The following is a 20,855-nucleotide window of genomic DNA, read 5'->3' as shown; positions in this document are numbered from 1 at the left end:
AAACGTGTCCGTGCCTGTAACGCTGAGTCAGCCCACGATGTCATGTCCATGAGGAATAGCAGTGCCACAACAATGCAACCAGCAAACGGCATGCGCAGGTACCTGGGGAAGAGAGACACACAAGAAGTCAGCCACAAAAAGCACAGCCACTTGCATGTGCATTTACTCGACACATGTATGGATGACAACATGCTAGGTCACAATTATGACTGGGGAAATACTACCATCACTGCCACCATCACTCCAGTGACACACCCACACACACCTCTGACCCACGTGCCATACATGCAGGTGGAGACACACATCACAACGCATGCCACACGGGGACCAATGCGTGCACACTCAGACACTGGTACTCACCACTAAGCAAAGAAGTCGCGTATGAGCCGAGTCCGGATGACCTCTTGCGGCTCCACATCCTTCACATCACTAGCCCCATTGCCAAGCCCTTCGTCCTCCACGGGTGGATGGTCCTCGTCATGTTGATTCAGGATGAGTGGCACAGCTCTTTCAACTGCCATGTTGTGCAGCATGCAGCAGACCATGAAGATCTTGCAGACCTTCGCCGGGGCATAAGGGAGTGCACCGCCGGTCTTGTGGAGGCACCGGAATCGGCTCTTCAGCATGCCAAACGTCCTCTCTATCACTCGCCTTGTCCGGCCATGGGCGGTGTTATAGCGGAGCTGGGCCGGCGTGATGGGGTTGCGGAGAGGTGTCAGCAGCCAAGGCATGTTGGGATAGCCAGCGTCCCCTACATGGGAAGCACATGGACATCGTTAGAACTGGTGAAGCGGTCGTGCTGGTCGGCTATACAGAATACAGGACAGACAGACTGTACCCACCAACAACACATGCCCGTTCGTTGCGCAGCTGCATCATCATATCAGGCATCCCGCTACGCCTCATGATGTAGGCATCGTGTGCTGATCCTGGGAAACGAGCACAGACATGTGAAATCACCATATTGGACAGACACACCACAAGGGCATTGATGGAGTGGTAGTGCTTCCGATTACGGTACGCCACCTCCCGTGCGTGTGGTGGTACCAAACCTACATGTGTCCCATCTATGGACCCAATGACATGGGGCATCCCTCCCAGGGCATAGAATCCACGCTTGACCTCAGTCATCTGTTCAGGGGTTGGGAACTTGATGAAGTCATCCAGGTGAATCAACATGGCCTCCAAGAAATCATGCAGCACACCACTGAACATGCTCTGGGACATGCCACCAACATGAGCTATGGTATTTTGGAAGGTACCCGTGGCAAGAAAATGTAGGGCAGCCATTACCTTCAGCTGGGGTGTCAGTGCCGTAGGATACCTGTGCTGCGGTTGCAGGTGTGGTGCCAGTCTCGCCGTCAGCTCCAGGATCAACGGTTGGGTGAAGCGGTAGAGCCGGATCCTGTCATTCTCCTGCATCGCAGCCAAGTCTGGAATTCTTCGGGCAAGAGGCGGCGCTCTGCAGTAATTTGGAAGTGACAAGGAAGAGTGAGTGCACTACGACAACAACTCATGTCTACTGAGCACATGTAAATCTGGCAATACACACATGCTACATAGGGAGTCAGGTATGTGCTACATGTCCAGGACACGTATGGATGCAAGGTGACACTCCTTCCAAGACCCAGCTACACACGGAGATTGAGAACCTCCCCATGCCACGCCATGGGAATAGCTGTGTCCCAGTGCAAGTGAACAGCCCGACGCAAGACAGGAGTGACATACACCCACACATCAGCAGAAGTGGGATGCCGACTGCAGAGACTGGTTGCGGAACACCGGAGCCACAGGTCACATGACATTACACTAGGCCTGCCCACACACCTTGCCATGAAGGTGCACATGTCATGACTCACCACACATTCCTTGTGAGGATGCTGACATGGCCTTGTCACGCTACTCCGTGTCCCATGCATACATGTGCACCTCACATCCGATACCACATGTGGCATGGTGTGCGGAACAGTGTGCAATGACAATCTACACACAGACACATGTTGGTTGCTGCAACGGCTGCAGCTTTTGAGGGTGCTACAACATCAACCTGATGAAAATCCCGGACACATAAATGACATAGTCACATTGTGCACTGTGGGTAGTGACAAGTCATGTGTCATGACCCCTGTACCGGGCATCATGGGACACTTCCGTGTGTTGGTGTCCGTGCCATGCCAGTGACGCTCACCCCAAGTGCGCAGTACGACATGCACACATGTCAAAGGAGTCAAGGGCATGCCTGGCACACATTGCACCGTCACACAGTACACCTATGCACATCTCATCATACATCTGGTGCCTTCTCCACTCAGGAGGCATGTTCCACATCACAGCCTGTCACACCTGTGCCCCACACATGTAGTAATGCACAGACGATGCCTTGATGTCCATTCCTGGACAAGTATGTCCATCCATGGACAAGTATGTCCATCCATGGACAAGTATGTCCATCCATGGACAAGTATGTCCGCCCTATTCCTACCTGTGTGTCGCCTATCACCACTGTGATGTGTAAAAACCGCCGTACTGCTGCTAAGAGGGCCTGTGTATGTTCCCAAATCACTGTGGGAGTGCTGCCGTATGTGTACCCATCGTGATGGCGAGCGTACAGGCATTTGTACGGTCCGTACCACTACGGGTACGCATACGCGTGCAGACCCATAGTGATAGTGAGCGTAGATGCGTGTGTACGGTCCGTACCACTACGAGTACGCATACGCGTGCAGACCCATAGTGATAGTGAGCGTAGATGTGTGTGTACGGTCCGTACCACTACGAGTACGCATACGCGTGCAGACCCATAGTGATAGTGAGCGTAGATGCGTGTGTACGGTCCGTACCACTACGAGTACGCATACGCGTGCAGACCCATAGTGATAGTGAGCGTAGATGCGTGTGTACGGTCCGTATCACTACGAGTACGCATACGCGTGCAGACCCATAGTGATAGTGAGCGTAGATGCGTGTGTACGGCCCTATCACTATGGGTCTGCACGCGTATACGTACCCGTAGTGGTACGGACCGTACACACGCATCTACGCTCACTATCACTATGGGTCTGCACGCGTATGCGTACCCGGAGTGGTACGGACCGTACACACGCATCTACGCTCACTATCACTATGGGTCTGCACGCGTATGCGTACCCGTAGTGGTACGGACCGTACACACGCATCTACGCTCACTATCACTATGGGTCTGCACGCGTATGCGTACTCGTAGTGATAGTGAGCGTACATGCGAGTGTACGGCCCGTACCACTACGAGTACGCATACGCGTGCAGACCCATAGTGATAGTGAACGTAGGCATGCATGTACGGGCCGTTGCCATGCATTTGGGGTGCCCTAGGGCCCCGAAACGCACCGTACCTGTGTGTGATGCTCCAAATTACATAGGGGACAAGTATTAAGGCCTACATGCATGCTGGTTGTCATGGAGACCAAGTTCAAATTTCGAAATTCTTCTGGAAGGTGCACAGCAGAAGTCAGTTGGAATTATTCTACTTTGTTGCAATGTGTTTGTGGGGCTGACATCATGCAGGAGAATGAAACCGATAGAGAACCCACAGACTGCTAGGTTTGAAGGGATTGGTGGAAACATAGGATGCAAATGTGAGTGACCAATCACTCTGTACTCCTGTGCATGAGACTGGGCAGAAGGGCACATATAAGGCAGCCAGGTCCCATGAGGGAGTACTTGCCTGCACATCTTTGCATTCGTCGACCCAGCTGCTGCTACTGATTCCCTGGAACCATGTCAAGGGCTGTGGAGAGGACACAGCCATTCACCCTGGAGGAGAACATGGCTCTGCTGGATGTGATCCTCCCACAGTACTCCATGCTGTATGGGCGACCAGGGTATCAGGTGAGTGCATAGGCCACTGCCACAGACTGTCCCTATGTTGTGACTGTGACTTCTGCCATTGTGTCCAGGTGTAACACACATGCCATGTACTGTCGGGGTGGTCCCAGGGGGGGTGCCTGATGTCTCCCAGCAGTGCCCTGAGACAGGAGGGGTGGGTGTGGAGTCCTCCCAGCAGTGCCCTGAGACAGGAGGGGTGGGGGCCTATCACTCACAGCAGTGCCCTGAGCCAGGAGGGGTGTGTGCAGAGTCCTCCCAGCAGTGCCCTGAGACAGGAGGGGTGGGGGCCTATCACTCACAGCAGTGCCCTGAGACAGGAGGGGTGTGTGCAGAGTCCTCCCAGCAGTGCCCTGAGACAGGAGGGGTGGGGGCCTATCACTCACAGCAGTGCCCTGAGACAGGAGGGGTGGGGGCCTATCACTCACAGCAGTGCCCTGAGACAGGAGGGGTGTGTGCAGAGTCCTCCCAGCAGTGCCCTGAGACAGGAGGGGTGGGGGCCTATCACTCACAGCAGTGCCCTGAGACGGGAGGGGTGTGTGCAGAGTCCTCCCAGCAGTGCCCTGAGACAGGAGGGGTGGGGGCCTATCACTCACAGCAGTGCCCTGAGACTGGAGGGGTGTGTGCAGAGTCCTCCCAGCAGTGCCTTGAGACAGGAGGGGTGGGGGCCTATCACTAACAGCAGTGCCCTGAGACAGGAGGGGTGGGGGCCTATCACTCACAGCAGTGCCCTGAGACAGGAGGGGTGGGTGTGATGCACAGTGTGAGCCTTGATCATTGATTGTGACATTGCCATCATTCCACCTGTGTACCCACTGTGGCACGTACTGCTTTTTCCCTCACCAGGGGATGATGTCCCTATGACAAAGGTGCAATGCGTTGGCTGCATGACATGCCTTGTTGTAACCAGCTAATTTGTACCCATATGTCTCTCTGTGACATGTGGCTGGTGTATTGATGTGGTGTCACTTGTTCCTCCTCACAGGTAGGCGCCACTGCCAAGGAGCAGATCTGGCTGACTGCCGTCAGTGCCGTGAGGGGTGTGGATGGTCGGAGGCGGAGCCTGCCCCAGGTGAGGAAACGCTGGCAGGATATCCGGTGCTGGACGTGGAGGATTGCACGGCTCCTGCTGGGGGACTCACCTGAGAGCCACAAGAACCGCGGCCGCCGCCGTCTGAGCCACCTCCACAGGCGTGTGCTGCCGGTGGTCTTTCCAGACCTGGAGAGGCGCTTACAGGCGATGCAGCAGCCGGAAGGGGGTAGGTACATGTGTGTTTGTTGTGTGTCACCGGCATTTGTAAGGGCACAGTAGCATGAATTCACTGCCAGGGTTTAAAGGTGCTGTGCAGATCCTGTTTGCCCCAGTATAGCGCTGCGCCCCTGCCACCCTTCCCCTCCTTGCAATGTGTTCCCTGGTCTGTGTGTAGTCACTCCTTCACAAGGTAATGTAGGCTGGCGCTTTGTCCACGAGAACAATGACTGTAGCATCATGTGTGGGGGTGGTGTGTAACAGGTTGTGGGACCTTGCCTGTGCACTGTCAAGTTCACTGCATGTGGGTTCCATGTCAGTTGGCACTGATGCTGACTCCAGACATGGGAGTTGGTCTCTCATGTGTCATGCCTTACAGCGCGCATGTCCTATGTAGTGGCCTGTGACATGATGTGCATGAGTGTGCGATACACATAGTGCAGGGATGGTGACGTGTGTTGCAGTCATTACCATTCAGTAGCATGTAGTTGCGTGCCCACTACTGTCCCCTGGGGCACCTTTTCCTCAGTGGTGTATGTGTCATCATAAACGTGGACAATCTCAGTGTCTACAGCGTAGGTTGTGCTCTGTGCCATTGTCCCCTGTCACCATGTATATAGACGTGCTATTTTGTACAGGTGTCCACTGTGCAGCCTGACCTGATTGTCCTTCTTCATACTCACAGTTGCCAGTGCCTGTGTGTCTTGTTATACTCATCTGAGGATGGGCACTGGTACCTCATTATTTGTACAGGCGCACCTTGGCTGTTTGGCGTCCAATCTTGCTTTTTGCCTGCCCCTGTGTGTATCACCCAGACTATGAGATGTTGGTGCCACCTGTGTCTCAACAATTTGCCTCGTGTAGGGTCTTGTTGGGGCGGGCAATGCCTATGTGTCAAATCCTGATTTCTACTTGCTGGGTCTGGGCAGTGTGTGATGTGTCTGGACACACACGCAATGTGCAGTGACCGAGTCATGTTGGGCATGTTTTCAGCATTACCTATGCAGCATGTGTCTCAAGTTCATGGATATGGTCCCTGGTCATCGGTATTTTCGCCAACGCTGTGTGGTGCAGATGCAGTGCTGGATTGTCCCCAGGGCCTGGGTGCTATGTCAGACTCCGTTTACTGTGTTTAGCTATTGTCTCATGCTCTCCATGGTATTTCAGTGGCATGGTGGCTCAACCAACTGTGTGTTTCATGCCCTACATCGGTACCTTGTTTAGTAGATGTTAGGGATCTTCCTTTTCAGGCTATGCAGTGTTACCTATGTCGATTGGACTCATGTGACTGATGTGTACAGCTGTCTGATTAATTTCTGTCTCTCCACCCTGCCCACAGCATCGTCGGGGGACACAGAGGGAGACATGGACACAGGCAAGGCGGAGGGACCGAGCACCAGTGCCAGCCGTGACATCGGGGCTGGCACATCGAGTGGGACAGAGGTGGAGGATAGTGCGGCCGAGGACCTGTCGACTGGCACGTCAGAATACGAAGCTGACAGGTCCGAGGAGGATGTCTCCGAGTGGGCGGTGGCTGCACCAGCAGCTGACAGCGGAACAACACCTCGCACCGCCCCCTCAGTTCCCACCAGCTGCCTCCCACTTGCTCGTGTCCCTTCCCAGCGTGCCCTGTCACAGCATGTCTCCTTCCTGCCAGGCACCGCACCCCCTGCCCCTGTCTCCACTGCTGCCGCCAATGCAGAGTCTGTAGACATCCAGCGGCAACTGCAGGTTGGTCAGGCTGCGATCCTCAATGTCCTCCATGCCCACGGCAAAACCCTCACCAACATCGAGGCTTTCTTGGAGGGCATTCATTCATCGCAGGCTGACCAACGCAACTTGCTGAGGTCCATAGACTCCACACTGACTGCAGCAGTGGGTCTCCTGCAGCGCGACCTCCCCCCACCTACCCCTGCCCCATCCACACTTCCCACTCCCATGCCTGTCCCACGTACACCCAGACGTCGGCATGCACCCACATCAACGGACACGGGCACCACACCAGCAGGGAAGGTCCACCGCACTCCTCCTGACACGCACACACAGGGTGAGGTAGGCACACCCACTGGGTCGGGGGGCAAATGTGTGACACGCAGCCATAGTGGGAGTCCGCATTCCACCCAGTCCACTCCCTCCAAATCCCCTCCCCTCAGCTCTCCTGGCCACATCTCCCCCAAGGACTCCTTCATGGCCGCTCTGTCCCTGAGCCCCACAGTTACACCACCACGCAAGCGGTCAAGGAGGTCCCCGGTCAGGGTGGTTGAGTCTCCCCCCCTGTCTCCACCCTCCCCCGGTGGCGCTGCGACCCATCCCTCTGACCCCCCCCCCTCCTTGGGGCCTGAGGTCCCTTCGGGTGCAGGGAACTCCCTGGAGGACCTTGCAAAGGTGTGTAGTGCCATCCTGGCCTCCGCCTTTGGCACTGACCCACCCCCTGTGGTGGAGTCCTCCATCCCTGCACCCACAACGCCGCCCCTTTGCCCTGATGTCCCTGCGGTGCCTGTTGCTTCCCCCCCCCCTGATGCCCTCACCAGTGTGGAAGACGATGCCATTTGACTGTGCAGGCAAGGTAGGGGACACGCATCCCACTGTGTCCCCCATCCAGCTGAGAATCATTGACTGCCCTATGGGCTTTGTGAAGATTGAACTGCCTGCGATCCACGGACATTGTGCTCATGCTGAATAAAGCTTAATTTTGTTTTCATTATCACACTACTGCTATGCTGGTATTGGTGTTGGTGGGGCTGCTACATGGTTTTGGGTGGTGTGTAAGGGTTTGGGTGTGTGGGATATGTAGTAGTGTACTGCTCATTGGTGGGACCCTGGGATCTGTGTGCCATCACAAGGTGTTGGCTAACTTTCTTTGTTCATGTAAGCAGTTACTGCATGGTGCACTTGTCCCAGGGTGTATTCCTTCCTCTGTGTACCCAGCATTCTTCCCTGCAGGGTGTTCCCAATGTTTAGCGCAGAGCTGTGTCTACATGAGCTGTGTGTGTGACGGAGCCCTTCTACTTTGGCCATGCATGCAGGGCCATGTCTCCACCTGCAACAATCGTGGCATCCTTGGTGATCACTGTACTTGTGTGTGGAGTCTGTTGACATGAGTTCATGGGGACATGTTCCCTTGTAGCCAGTATGCATGTGGATAAATCTGGCCTCACACACATGTGTTACACCCCTCCTGTCTCAGGGCACTGCTGGGAGTGATAGGCACCCACCCCTCCTGTCTCAGGGCACTGCTGGGAGGACTCTGCACACACCCCTCCTGTCTCAGGGCACTGCTGGGAGGACTCCACACCCACCCTTCCTGTCTCAGGGCACTGCTGGGAGGACTCCACACCCACCCCTCCTGTCTCAGGGCACTGCTGGGAGGACTCCACACCCACCCCTCCTGGCTCAGGGCACTGCTGAGAGTGATAGGCACCCACCCCTCCTGTCTCGGGGCACTGCTGTTAGTGATAGGCACCCACCCCTCCTGTCTCAGGGCACTGCTGGGAGGACTCTGCACACACCCCTCCTGTCTCAGGGCACTGCTGGGAGGACTCCACACCCACCCCTCCTGTCTCAGGGCACTGCTGGGAGTGATAGGCACCCACCCCTCCTGTCTCAGGGCACTGCTGGGAGGACTCTGCACACACCCCTCCTGTCTCAGGGCACTGCTGGGAGGACTCCACACCCACCCCTCCTGTCTCAGGGCACTGCTGGGAGTGATAGGCACCCACCCCTCCTGTCTCAGGGCACTGCTGGGAGGACTCTGCACACACCCCTCCTGTCTCAGGGCACTGCTGGGAGGACTCCACACCCACCCCTCCTGTCTCAGGGCACTGCTGGGAGGACTCCACACCCACCCCTCCTGTCTCAGGGCACTGCTGGGAGTGATAGGCACCCACCCCTCCTGTCTCAGGGCACTGCTGGGAGGACTCTGCACACACCCCTCCTGTCTCAGGGCACTGCTGGGAGGACTCCACACCCACCCCTCCTGTCTCAGGGCACTGCTGGGAGGACTCCACACCCACCCCTCCTGGCTCAGGGCACTGCTGGGAGTGATAGGCACCCACCCCTCCTGTCTCAGGGCACTGCTGTTAGTGATAGGCACCCACCCCTCCTGTCTCAGGGCACTGCTGGGAGGACTCTGCACACACCCCTCCTGTCTCAGGGCACTGCTGGGAGGACTCCACACCCACCCCTCCTGTCTCAGAGCACTGCTGGGTGGACTCTGCACACACACACCTCCGATTTCAGGATATGTACGCTTGGAACATACAAGGTGGGGGTACGCTCAATGCATTCGAGGTGAGGGTACGAGTCTACTTACACTGGTGTGGTGGGGGTACGCTCCATGCATACGCGGGTGAGGGTACGGGTCGTACTTACACTGTTGGGCTGGGGGGTACGCTCCTTGCATACGCGGGTGGGGGTACGGGTCGTACTTACACTGTTGGGGTGGGGGTACGGTCCGTGAGTCCGCGGGTGGGGGTAGGAGTCGTACTTACACTGGTGGGGGTGGGGGTACGGTCCGTACGTCCGCGGGTGAGGGTTCGAGTCGTACTTACACTGTTGGCATGGGGGGTACGCTCCATGCATACGCGGGTGGGGGTACGGGTCGTACTTACACTGTTGGGCTGGGGGGTACACTCCATGCATACGCGGGTGGGGGTACGGGTCGTACTTACACTGTTGGGCTGGGGGGTACGCTCCATGCATACGCGGGTGGGGGTACGGGTCGTACTTACACTGTTGGGCTGGGGGGTACGCTCCTTGCATACGCGGGTGAGGGTACGGGTCATACTTACACTGTTGGGGTGGGGGGTACGCTCCTTGCATACGCGGGTGAGGGTATGGGTCGTACTTACACTGTTGGGCTGGGGGGTACGCTCCATGCATACGCGGGTGGGGGTACGGGTCGTACTTACACTGTTGGGGTGGAGGTACGGTCCGTGAGTCCGCGGGTGGGGGTAGGAGTCGTACTTACACTGGTGGGGGTGGGGGTACGGTCCGTACGTCCGCGGGTGAGGGTTCGAGTCGTACTTACACTGTTGGCATGGAGGGTACGCTCCATGCATACGCGGGTGGGGGTACGGGTCGTACTTACACTGTTGGGGTGGGGGGTACGCTCCTTGCATATGCGGGTGAGAGTACGGGTCGTACTTACACTGTTGGGGTGGGGGGTACGCTCCATGCATACGCGGGTGAGGGTACGGGTCGTACTTACACTGTTGGGGTGGGGGTACGCTCCATGCATACGCGGGTGGGGGTACGGGTCGTACTTTCACTGTTGGGGTGGGGGGTGCGCTCCTTGCATACGGGGTGGGGGTAGGGTCCGTACATATCCGTCCCCACGCTATGTGATGTTTGTGCGGCCCGTACCCAGGCCTTTGCCACGTGGGTGCGATCCGTCCCGCCATTGTTGGGGTGACGTGTGTGGGCGTGGTCCGACTCGTACCCACGCTCTTCAGGCGTGGGTACGGGACGTACCTGTCTGGTTGTGTTGCCGGTTCGCGTGGTGACGGACTTCCGTTGTGGCGGTCGCAGGCTTATCAGGACACGCCCCCACCCCCTCGTGGTGACCAGGGCATGGGAGTCAGGTATGTCCAGGCCATGTGTGGTGTGTGACTTATGTGGTTGTTTTGTGGCCTGCCCTGGTCCTGCCACCCCCACCCCACCCCACTTTCCCCCCTCCCTTAGTTATTCTGACCTTCTGCGGCGTCTGCGTCGTAACCTGTAGAGGAGGTGTACTGCTATGAGGGCAGGGATGACTCGTAGGTTCGGGTCCATGTCTGTCCGTCGTGTACTGGTACTCCTTGATCGCGTCGTCCTGTCGCGTACGGGTCCTCCTTGATCGCGTCGTCCTGTCGCGTACGGGTCCTCCTTGGTGGCGTCGTCCTGTGTGTCCGTCACGTACTGGTCCTCCTTGTTCGCGTCGTCGTCTGTCCGTCGCGTACTGGTGGTCCTTGTTCGCGTCGTCCTGATTTCCCGGCAGTTTTTGGCTGCCGCAAAATAATCACCGTGCGGGGTGACGTCGATGCGAATCGTGATTCCTGGGTCGTGAATGGCTGGCTGCGAGCGTCCCGACGTCAGGTCGGCGCTTTGCCGGATCGCATTGGTAGGTGTTTTTTTGTTCGGTCGGCCTTTTTTACGATTCGTACGGTAATGGTGTACCCGTGCGAATCGTAATTCCTTGTTTGTAAAAATTGACGACCGGGTACGCGTCGGGCGGAGATTGTGCTCCGTCCGACGGTTCGTACCCGGTTTTTGCCGGATCGTGATCGGCACCATAGTGTTAGTACATATATCAATACCAATCAATAATCGATAAGCTATATACAGGCCAAAAAATCATTTAACCAAAACAATAAAAACCATCTCTAGCTATCAGAAAAACTGGTGCAGTTCGGGTTCTTCAATTTCCCCCTATTACCACGGACAGAGTGATTTAGCAGTCACACACACACATACACATCATACGCTGGTGGGGCCTATAACACCAACATTCATTCTATCAATCTATCCGCACCTACTCAGAAGGGAAAACATTGGTTCCGAACCACACTGCTTCCTTGATGGGAACTTTATCACTTTCCCTCTGTATCAAACCCTCGCTTCTCTTCCCATCAAGAAATAGGTCAATGAATCATTTAGTTGGGATTAGCTTAATGACTCCTTAATTCTCTAAATGTATTCAATAATACATTTCAATAAAAGAACAACCCGACACATGAATTCAATTAATATTTCTTTATCTAAATCAATTGCAGGTTAAATCCTAGTTAATAAATGTAATCTTTTGTCATGTTTACCTATTCTGGCTATTTGTCGTTTTCTAAGTCAGAATCTGGTCCTCAGTCAAATCGTCAAAGTTCTGTTCTATCATGCAGAGTCACCGTCCTCTCCGTCAGCATAACATCAGGATTAGGGGTGGGCGTAATTTGCGAAATTCACTTTCGCAAATTATCGAGAAAATGTTAAAAATCTCCGCAAACACGCGGAAATATCGCGAAGATGCGGAAGTATTTTTCCCGCCCGTTCGCGGTATTTTCTGCATGGTCGCGGCTCGCCAACTTACCCATGTGGTTGCTCGCGGGCGCGGCCATCTTGTTTTCAGTTGTCTCGCGGTGCATGATCGCAAGAAGAAAGACTTGATCGCGCGACAAATGATGTCACTGCGGGCGCGAACTGTCGCGAGACAGCGCAAATGGCGACCAACAATCCAACATCTCATGGAGAACGCGACCGGATCGGGAAAACTTGTCGGCGAACGGGGGGATTCAGGTAAGGCGATCGCGCGCACGTGAGAATGTATTATTTTACAGCGCGAGCAAGAAACAAATTATCGCTAAGCTGCGGAATGTGGAAGTTTTGACATTTTCGCGCTTTCCGCGGAACGCGAAAATGTCAAAATATCGCAATTTCCGCGACCTGAACGGAATTTTAGCCCAGGCCTAATCAGGATACTGGAAATGATGAAATCACGACGAACTAACAACCTCTCTAGTCTACTATAATTTATACTAAAAATTACATTCCAAATGTTGCAATGGACATTTTCAGAGATTCTCATTGGTCAATTGAAATATATTCTAATGCATCAGGAAACATTCGATGTCGTTCCCACATATTAAAAGTTCCAAAACGAATGTATGGGAATATTAGCAATCCATAGTTCAGGTTGCAACAATTTCTGTTGAAGGGTTGGCCTTTCGCCCAGAGCAGCCTTGATGGGCACAGTGATGACAGTTCACCGGCAGGTCGCAGCTGCTGAAGTTTGCGCAGGCGCATTTCTCCTTTCCCTTCATTGATATTACTTCGTAAATGTCTGATGCAGTCAGCGGCCATTTTATAGCAGGCCCAAATGGTCAACTTAAGCAAAGAAACACAAAAACGTAATTAATACATTGAAATGGTTAAACAGTGTTATTTCCCTTGCTAATACCCAAATGTGTGTGCATTTATCTAGCCATATGCAACGTTCAAAGCCATTAATACTCGTTTATTTAAGCATAATTCACGATAACATCACATAAGCAACGTTTATCCAATTAATATTCATACAAACTTAGTTTACATATTATTTTAGCCATGCAAAGCAATCCCACGTGTATTCTCTCGGTTAATAAGGTTGATTAGTTTCCATACAACAAACTGTTAATTATTATGATTAATTATTAATCGTTTTAATACAAACATACATAAATGGATTGGGTACATAAAAGGAAAACATTTTACCCGCTCTATCAGTTACATGCCAAAGATAACCCCCGCTCACCCCCTTGGTAGCTTGGCATGAGCAGTCAGGCTTATCCCGGAGGCAATGTGTAAAGCGTTTGCGCAACACACACACACAGCAACACAATAGGCACACCACAAAAGAAACTCCACACAAGGTTATATAAAAATAGCATTTGTATTATCAGAAATACATTAGAATAGTAATCACACAATGTACACGGTGCCAACTGGCACCAGGCAGTATTTACAGGGGACTATATACACCTGACAGGGCCAATGGGGCCACTGTCAAAACTGTCATACAGCACCAATTTTAAATGTAGCACAGATAGTAAATGTAGAGCACAACCAGTAAATGTAGAGCACAACCAGTAACAACATGTGAAATGACCTCAGCATTATCACATTAGGCATAAAACATATTAGGATAATGCATTACACAATAGGCATCAAGTAGGCATAAAAACACCCTATGCATAAATCACTTTGGGCAAATCATTATATCATGACATTTGTATTAGGCATGACCACCTCATGCATCACAAACTTATCATGCCCCCTAGACAATAGCTCAGCAGTGCACTTAGCAATCTTATCCGAGTGCTCATTAGTCGCTCCTGGGTGTAAATATCACTGCTCCAGGGCCCAACCTGACACTATGTCACCGAAGAGCCACGGGCCTCCAAGTGGTAGTCCAATGCCTCTGCGCTTTCCACCTGGACTGCCAGGTAGTTTGTTGGGGAGTCTCCTTGCTCCACCCAGGCTCGGGGGGCCTCAGTCGAGGTTCCACCCCCAGTCAGTGCCTAATTAAACCGGGACACCTGCGGGCCTCTCCAGGAAATACAGGGAATGCAAAGAATGCCCATAAATGGCTGTGGGACCCAGGGTGACTCCGGCAGCTGCCCGCTAACCTTTAGGGCAGCCGCGACCCTGGCCACGTATTGAGAGGCAGATACGGTTCCTCACCTTGTCTCCCTCACTGGAGACTGCCCCTAGTGCGGAGGAATGGCTGCAACTGCCCGCGACCATGCGGCGCAGCTGCGACAATGCAGAAATGGGCCTAGGACACCTTTGGCCACCCCCACAGGCACCAACAATGTGCCTCGACTCCAGATGCATCCCTTACTTACCGGGCTCTCTGCGCAATATCTCCACTCTCTCCGCAGCTCAGGCAGGACTGTTATTCACCCAGTCCCTCTCCTGGGACCGGGACTTCTGCAAGGGGCCTGCAAGGCTCCGGACGTCCTGGGCTGCTCGCGGGGCTCCTCTCAACCACATGGGAGGGGCCCTCAGGCTGACAGCGGCCTCCGGCTCTTCTTCGGCATCAGAACGCGGGGTAGGCTCACGTCTGCTTCCTCACTTCGTTTTGGGCACAGGAGCGCGTGGTAGGCTCCTGTCCACTCCTTCTCTGTTCACGGGGCTCCCTGGACACCACGGGAACCCTTCTCGGCCAGCAACACCTCCGCCTCACTTCCGGCCCAGCCTGCGTCCCAACACAGGGTGCCTAACTTCCAGTTTTTGTGGTGGTGCTTTCTCTTGGCAAATCGGTGCCATGGCGGTGATTTCTATGATGGTGATGCAGGGTGGGCACCCGTGAGGATAATAAATCAGATAGACAGTGTGGGCACCCGCGAGGATGGGTGGGATCCCGCTTAAATAAATTCAGCACTGCAGCCATGACGCGGGGTGAGCTCCCGCTAAGGAATTAGCACAAGCGGGGGAACCCCTACATCAGGATTCCCTCCAAAATGATCGCAGCTCCGCGCTGCCAGCTGGAAATAAAAGCTCTTGGTAAAATAAGGGATTTTAGCAACCAATGGGGTAACCCAGTATCCCTCAGAACCTGGGCAAACTTATATCAAAAACACAATGGTTCTGTCGGGTAAAACCATGTCCTACTAAATATACAGCAAATGTCTGAGTGAGTCAAAGGTGACACAAGGAACAAAAACCAAATTTTCTAAGATTTCAGTTTTTATATAAATTCATTCATTTATACGTTTTATCTCCAAAGATTATTTGCAAAGGCCATCACAATACAGAATCATGACAAATAGTGACAAAAAGTGAATCTTGGTGCTCAGTGAATAAAGTGCAAGACAAAATACAGTGTAATTGTAAAAGGTCTCAGTTATTATTGGCCAGCGAACAAAGGATTTAAAGTAGTCTTGCGAACTAAGGCAATTCAGTAGTTTAAGCAGACTCTAATTACTGGTCCGGGGAAATTGTCGACGTTTCAACCCTGTTAAATGCACTACTAGCAAGTTGGTGCGGGTCTATATAAGGGAAGCGCTCTAATCAAAGAACAAAAGCAAGTTTCAGGGGGGGGCAAAGGCTGGGCTCAGGCAGGCCAGCTCACAGGACCCTCCAGCAGGGAGGCAGTCCCTAGTGGCGGTTCCTCCTGGAGCCCAGCAGCAGCCCCCCCCCCTTTAGTCAGGAACAGCACCCCAGACTCCACACTTTCATGGGGTCACAGCCCCTTCTTTTATAGGACATTTTCCTTTGTGACACAGCACAGGGCTGGGGAAAGTCAGATGCAACTGGTTTAGGGGTGATTTTGAGCACTCTGTTTACCCAGCTCGTCTTCCCCTTTGTCCGGTGGGGGCTCAGTGATCAGACACACCATAGGGGGGAGGAGCCAGCATTTTATAGCCTGGGCACAGTCCTATTCAGAGTCAGGGGATTACCCCTCCCACTACTCTTGGCCCAAGTGTCCCATTCAGCCTAGTGCTGACTCACCCTCCCCTCCTGGAGCCACCCACTCCCCTCAGCTCCTGTCAATTACAAGCCAATCATGCAATTCACATCAGGCAGGCAGACACATAGCACACAGAAATGCCAACTTCTAAAAATGGCATTTCTCCACCAGTCACCATAAATCTGGGCACACCATTGCGCAGCATTTATTCTCATGAGTTCATACATACTAACTTGCCCCTGCACTCCTCTCCTACCAGGAATTACCATGGACACACATATCCCCCATGCATTCCTATTGGAGGGCAGGACCATCTCACCACACGCACTCAGAGAGCGCATGCACTTTACACTGGGCCACAGTGCTAAAGTGTGCAGAGGCCAAAAATTACCAATATCAGGTAGCAGAAATGGCAAAAAGTTTAGGGGTGAACCTTCCAAAAGGGCCAAGTCCAACAGACGCCAAGCCTACGGTGTATGCTGTCTGAATGCAGAGATCCTGTATAAGCTTTTATAGGAACTACATGACAAGAGCAGTCAAAGGCCTACTCAAGGGAGGCGGTGTGTGCTATTATTCACTATTCACAGATACACAACAATAACAATAAATGATTGTCAAGTCTGTGCTTTTTCTTTTGAAAATGGAAAAAAGTATATTTATTACACAGACACTACTTACACATACACTACTCAATGCTATACAGCAATTTACAAATATACACAAGCTGATGGATACACTTTTAGGTGACATTTACATTGCATAATCAATTTTACCTCTCCCAAAGGGAGATCTGGATCAACAAATTCACGTCATAACATTCACTTTGAATTAGCACAATTAATCTTGGCAATAAAGCATATATGTAACATGAGTCGTTGTCAGCATCATTATTTCATCAAAACCTTCACAAGTGAAAGGGTCTATGCATGTCTGGGTGATTTGTGAACTCAACATAACTTTGACAGCAATTTTACCACATCCCTAAAGGGCGCCAAATTTATAATTGCAGTACAATAGGAAAAGGTCCCAGTAGACACTATTTAACATATAATTACTTCAAAGGAAACTAACAACACATAAACGAAAATTTAAGCTGAGAAGTGTTATTTAATCACACCCCCATTTGCAACAAATGTAATTGAAAAACACATTAATAATTATTAGCGATGTGCCCAGAAGGGGAGAAGCAAGGGAAAAGGGAATAAAAGTGAATTGTGTGGGAGTAAAGTGTTATAGGGGGACAAAAGGGTTGGTGCAATCCAAAGATTTATATACAGTATACACAATGGGCTATTCATTAAGCCACTCTAACATGAAGAATTACATAGTTAACACATAGCCATGCTTTTTGCTAAAACACAGTACAGGAATATCCGTTGTTTGAGGCTGGCGTAAGGTAAAGTGTCGACGTTTCGACCCCAATAGTATGTAGGTAAGTGTCCACCTTACAGGGGGGTCTTCCTCAGGACTGTGTGGGGGGGATAAGGGCACCTATGGTATAATTAAAAAAAATTGTTAGGGATAGTGGTCTCAGGAGAGACACAAAAGAAGGTTTAAAACTATTGGAAAAAATAAGGTTTTGTAAATTACCCTAGGAGGCCGAATCACCACGAAATTAAGCACAGTGGCTCATTAGAAGGAAAGCATGATATCTGCATCTACAAAAGTAAGATGTTGTCATTGAATAAATCTCAGTCTATGCTTTATATTAATGACATACCTAAAGATAGGCCAGGTATTGTCCAGAGTAATGACAGTGAGTACAAGAACATCGTTAGGAAACATGCTGTCATTCTAACACATCAAAACAAACTATCGTACATATAGGATACACAACACACTTAAAGTTGGACCAAAGTGCCAAACGTTAGTGGTAGAAGTACACTTTCAATATGTCAGATGGAATCTCAACATGGCCCTATCCGGCCTTTACAATCATAACAGCCGTAACCATCAGCTGTGGCCAATGTATGAATAATTATACTAATACTGAACGAAAATCAAAATACAACACCCAGAAATATACGTGAGCCCTGAGCTAACCAAAGAGGCTACATGCAAATCGATATATTACCTCATTTGAAATCAATCATAAGTATCTCAATATACCAATCCCTCTGAGAGACTCGTGTCACACGAGGGCGCTGAATCTTGGGAGAAAGGTAACCATGTATAAAAAGCTGCCGCCGTACGCGGTGCCGTTAAAGAAATAGATAAAGATCACCACGGAACAACTCACCGCTCCTCGGTGGTCAAAAATGAATCAGGAAATGAATTGCTTGAGTTATACCGGACCTAGGAAAAATAAAATAAACAAAAGCCGTTGTCTAAAAATCAAGGAACTAGCAGGGGTTAGCTTCAACAAGGGCCGAAATAGGAGCCTGGCAATAACAGTTCTTACCGCATACAAAGCTGTCAGTTCTCTGGGGGACTTTGGAGAACGCTCACCCTGCGTGTGTGAATGGTGCAAAAGAAACGTCACCACGTGAACATCACGTGACAGGCAGAGCCGCGTTGACATGACGTCGCCGACCCGGGGCACAACAATAGATGATGGACTAAGCGTATTGATTACAAAGGGCAGTGAAGTGTGATAGATGTAAAACATACAAAAATAGCCCCGCCTAGAGTTACGAGTAAAAAGATAGGGGTATGCAGTTCTACTCACTCACACTCGTAAGTGTAGTCTCTTCAAAAAGGGGGAGGGGGGACATTTATGGATATAGCACAGGAAATCAAAGTATTTTAACCCCTTCTGTGCCACGCCCTTTCCCCCTACTGTGGCACGCTTTACACTGGCCGCACTTGAAATGACCACATGTTATTGGTAAGTTCTAAAGACTCTGTAAAGAGGGTGGTGCTGGACTCTCAAGGAAGGTGCGGACCACATCGTCTTTCACACTCTTGGCCTTCTTGAAAGAGTGCATAGGGAGATCCTTTTGTTCAATGTCATCAGATATCAAATTCTAATGTTTGTTGATTATTTTACGTATGGCATTGCTCTGAGTGCAATAGGTAGTTACACAGATCATCCTCTGTGGGCTAATGTCATTTCTATCCCTGACAGTCAATAGATCTTCTCGTGGGCTGAACCATGCCCGCTTTCTTGCTTTCTTTACAAGTCATTTTGGGTAGCCTCGTTCGAGTAGACGTTTACTCAGATCCTCTGATTCCATCATATAGTCAGCTTTCCTCGAGCAATTCCTACCGATCCGTAGGAATTGTCCTACCGGTAAATTGTCCCTTAGACCACGAGGGTGGTGACTATTATATTGTAAGAGTGAATTCCGCTCTGCTGGTTTCCTGAAGAGAGTAGTGTGTAGTCTATCCTCTTCCTGAAAAATGGTACTGTCAAGGAAATCAATTTTCTTGGGATCAGACTGCATCGTAAATTGGATGTCATGATTTTGTAGATTGAGCCAGGTGTGAAAAGCATCAAGCTCAACCCTAGTGCCAGTCCACAGCATCAGCATGTCGTTGATATATCTCCTCCATAATGTAATCATGTTGTGGTGTGGATTAACGATGTTAAGGACGTGCCTTCTTTCAAAATCATCCATTAAACTGATGGCCAAATCTGGGGCGAATGCTGCCCCCATTGCTACTCCTTTTGTCTGTAGATAAAAACTCCCTTGGAAGAAGAAGAAATTCTTCATCATGGCAATGGAGAGTAGAGCCACTAGAAAATCGGTGGGTACTGCCATAGGTGCCGGTCGTCGATCCAGCCGAATCACTGCAAGGGCTGCCATCTGTGGGATACTGGTATACAGTAACCCTGGGCGTAGATTGCGTAGCCGCGCTTCGCGAAGCTTCGCGAAGCTTCGCGAAGATGTTCTTGCACTACGCGACCTTCGCGTAGCTTCGCGTAGCTTCGCGTAGCTTCGCGAACTTGCGTAGTTGCTTGGTGCGCCTGTTCGCGATGGCTTTTTCTTGTTCAGGAGTGCGGTGAGCGTGTTCGGGGAACTGTTTGCATGCTCGGGGGATATATCTCGCGATCTTACCCATGCGGTTGCCAACGGGCGCGGCCATCTTGTTTTTCAATTGTCCCGCCCGCTCGCGATGCCTTATTTCCTGTGCCGGGTCGCGGAAAGTGTGTTCGCGATGTGCATTGACGTGTTCGGGAGCGCATTTTACTTGTTCGCGATGAATAGTACATGTTCGCAAGAAATATCGCGCAAACTTACCCACTCGCTCTATGCTATGGTTCTGGGCCTACTTTTGTATCCTCCCTTTATCTTTGCAATCCTTTGTCTTTAAAGCATTTGACTTTTTTTAGTTATTATCTATCTCTCTCTTTGCCTAAGTTTATATTTTGCATTTTATTTCTACTTTTACTGTGTTTTTGTTACTTTTATAAAGTTCATTCTATCTAACTTTTTTTTTCCCCTTCTAAATTTCTTTTCCGCCTCCCACCCACCCCAGAACCACGGCCAAGGGCACACCGAGTGCCAAGGGCAAGGGACCTGCAGGAGCAGAGAAGGGCCGCCTGCCTTGCGGCAGAATGCGTCCTGCAGGGGTGCAGGCCCGGCAACTGTTTGGGGAGGAGGAGGTGGTGGCCCTTGTTTTCTTCATCCAGCACCTCCTCCCCTTGACCTTGGCAGCAGGCGGCAGGCCCGGCTCCGGGTACGCTACCTAGGAGCGGCACCGCCGGTGGGCGAAGATTCGCCGGGCTGTGTTCCGGTGCTCTGGGATCCGGCGCACCCACAACCAGCTTGCCCACTGGTGGTCCGACATCCTGGAGCGGGAGCAGGACCTGTTGGACCTGCTAGGTGTCGAGGTCATCGGGCTTGGTGAGTAACTGATTATGTATATTAAATTTGATGA

The 20,855-nt window shown here is 51.7% G+C and overlaps 1 protein-coding gene across 9 annotated transcripts in view; it reads right to left on the bottom strand.

Moving 5' to 3' along the window:
* The window catches only part of LOC146806292 (zinc finger BED domain-containing protein 6-like), a 335,542-nt gene that overhangs the window by 109,165 nt on the left and 205,522 nt on the right, over positions 1-20,855 (bottom strand). For 5 of the 9 annotated variants that reach the window (XR_014967987.1, XM_085623518.1, XM_085623514.1 and 2 more), the window contains 3 exons: positions 18,271-18,326; positions 17,622-17,689; positions 16,658-17,522 (listed from right to left, as the gene is read on the bottom strand). The exons of 2 other annotated variants lie outside the window; for them this stretch is intronic. The gene's annotated coding sequence lies outside the window, so the exon portion shown is untranslated. Of the gene's footprint in view, positions 1-16,657; positions 17,523-17,621; positions 17,690-18,270; positions 18,327-20,855 lie in introns of those variants that run through there. 2 more of the 9 variants (XM_085623517.1, XM_085623519.1) reach the window with 2 other exon arrangements.

The sequence above is a fragment of the Triturus cristatus genome, chromosome 8 (assembly GCF_964204655.1).
Source record: "Triturus cristatus chromosome 8, aTriCri1.1, whole genome shotgun sequence".
Lineage (NCBI taxonomy): Eukaryota > Metazoa > Chordata > Amphibia > Caudata > Salamandridae > Triturus > Triturus cristatus.
The sequence above is the reverse complement of the archived record's forward strand: the minus strand, read 5'-3'. Positions and strand labels throughout refer to the sequence as shown.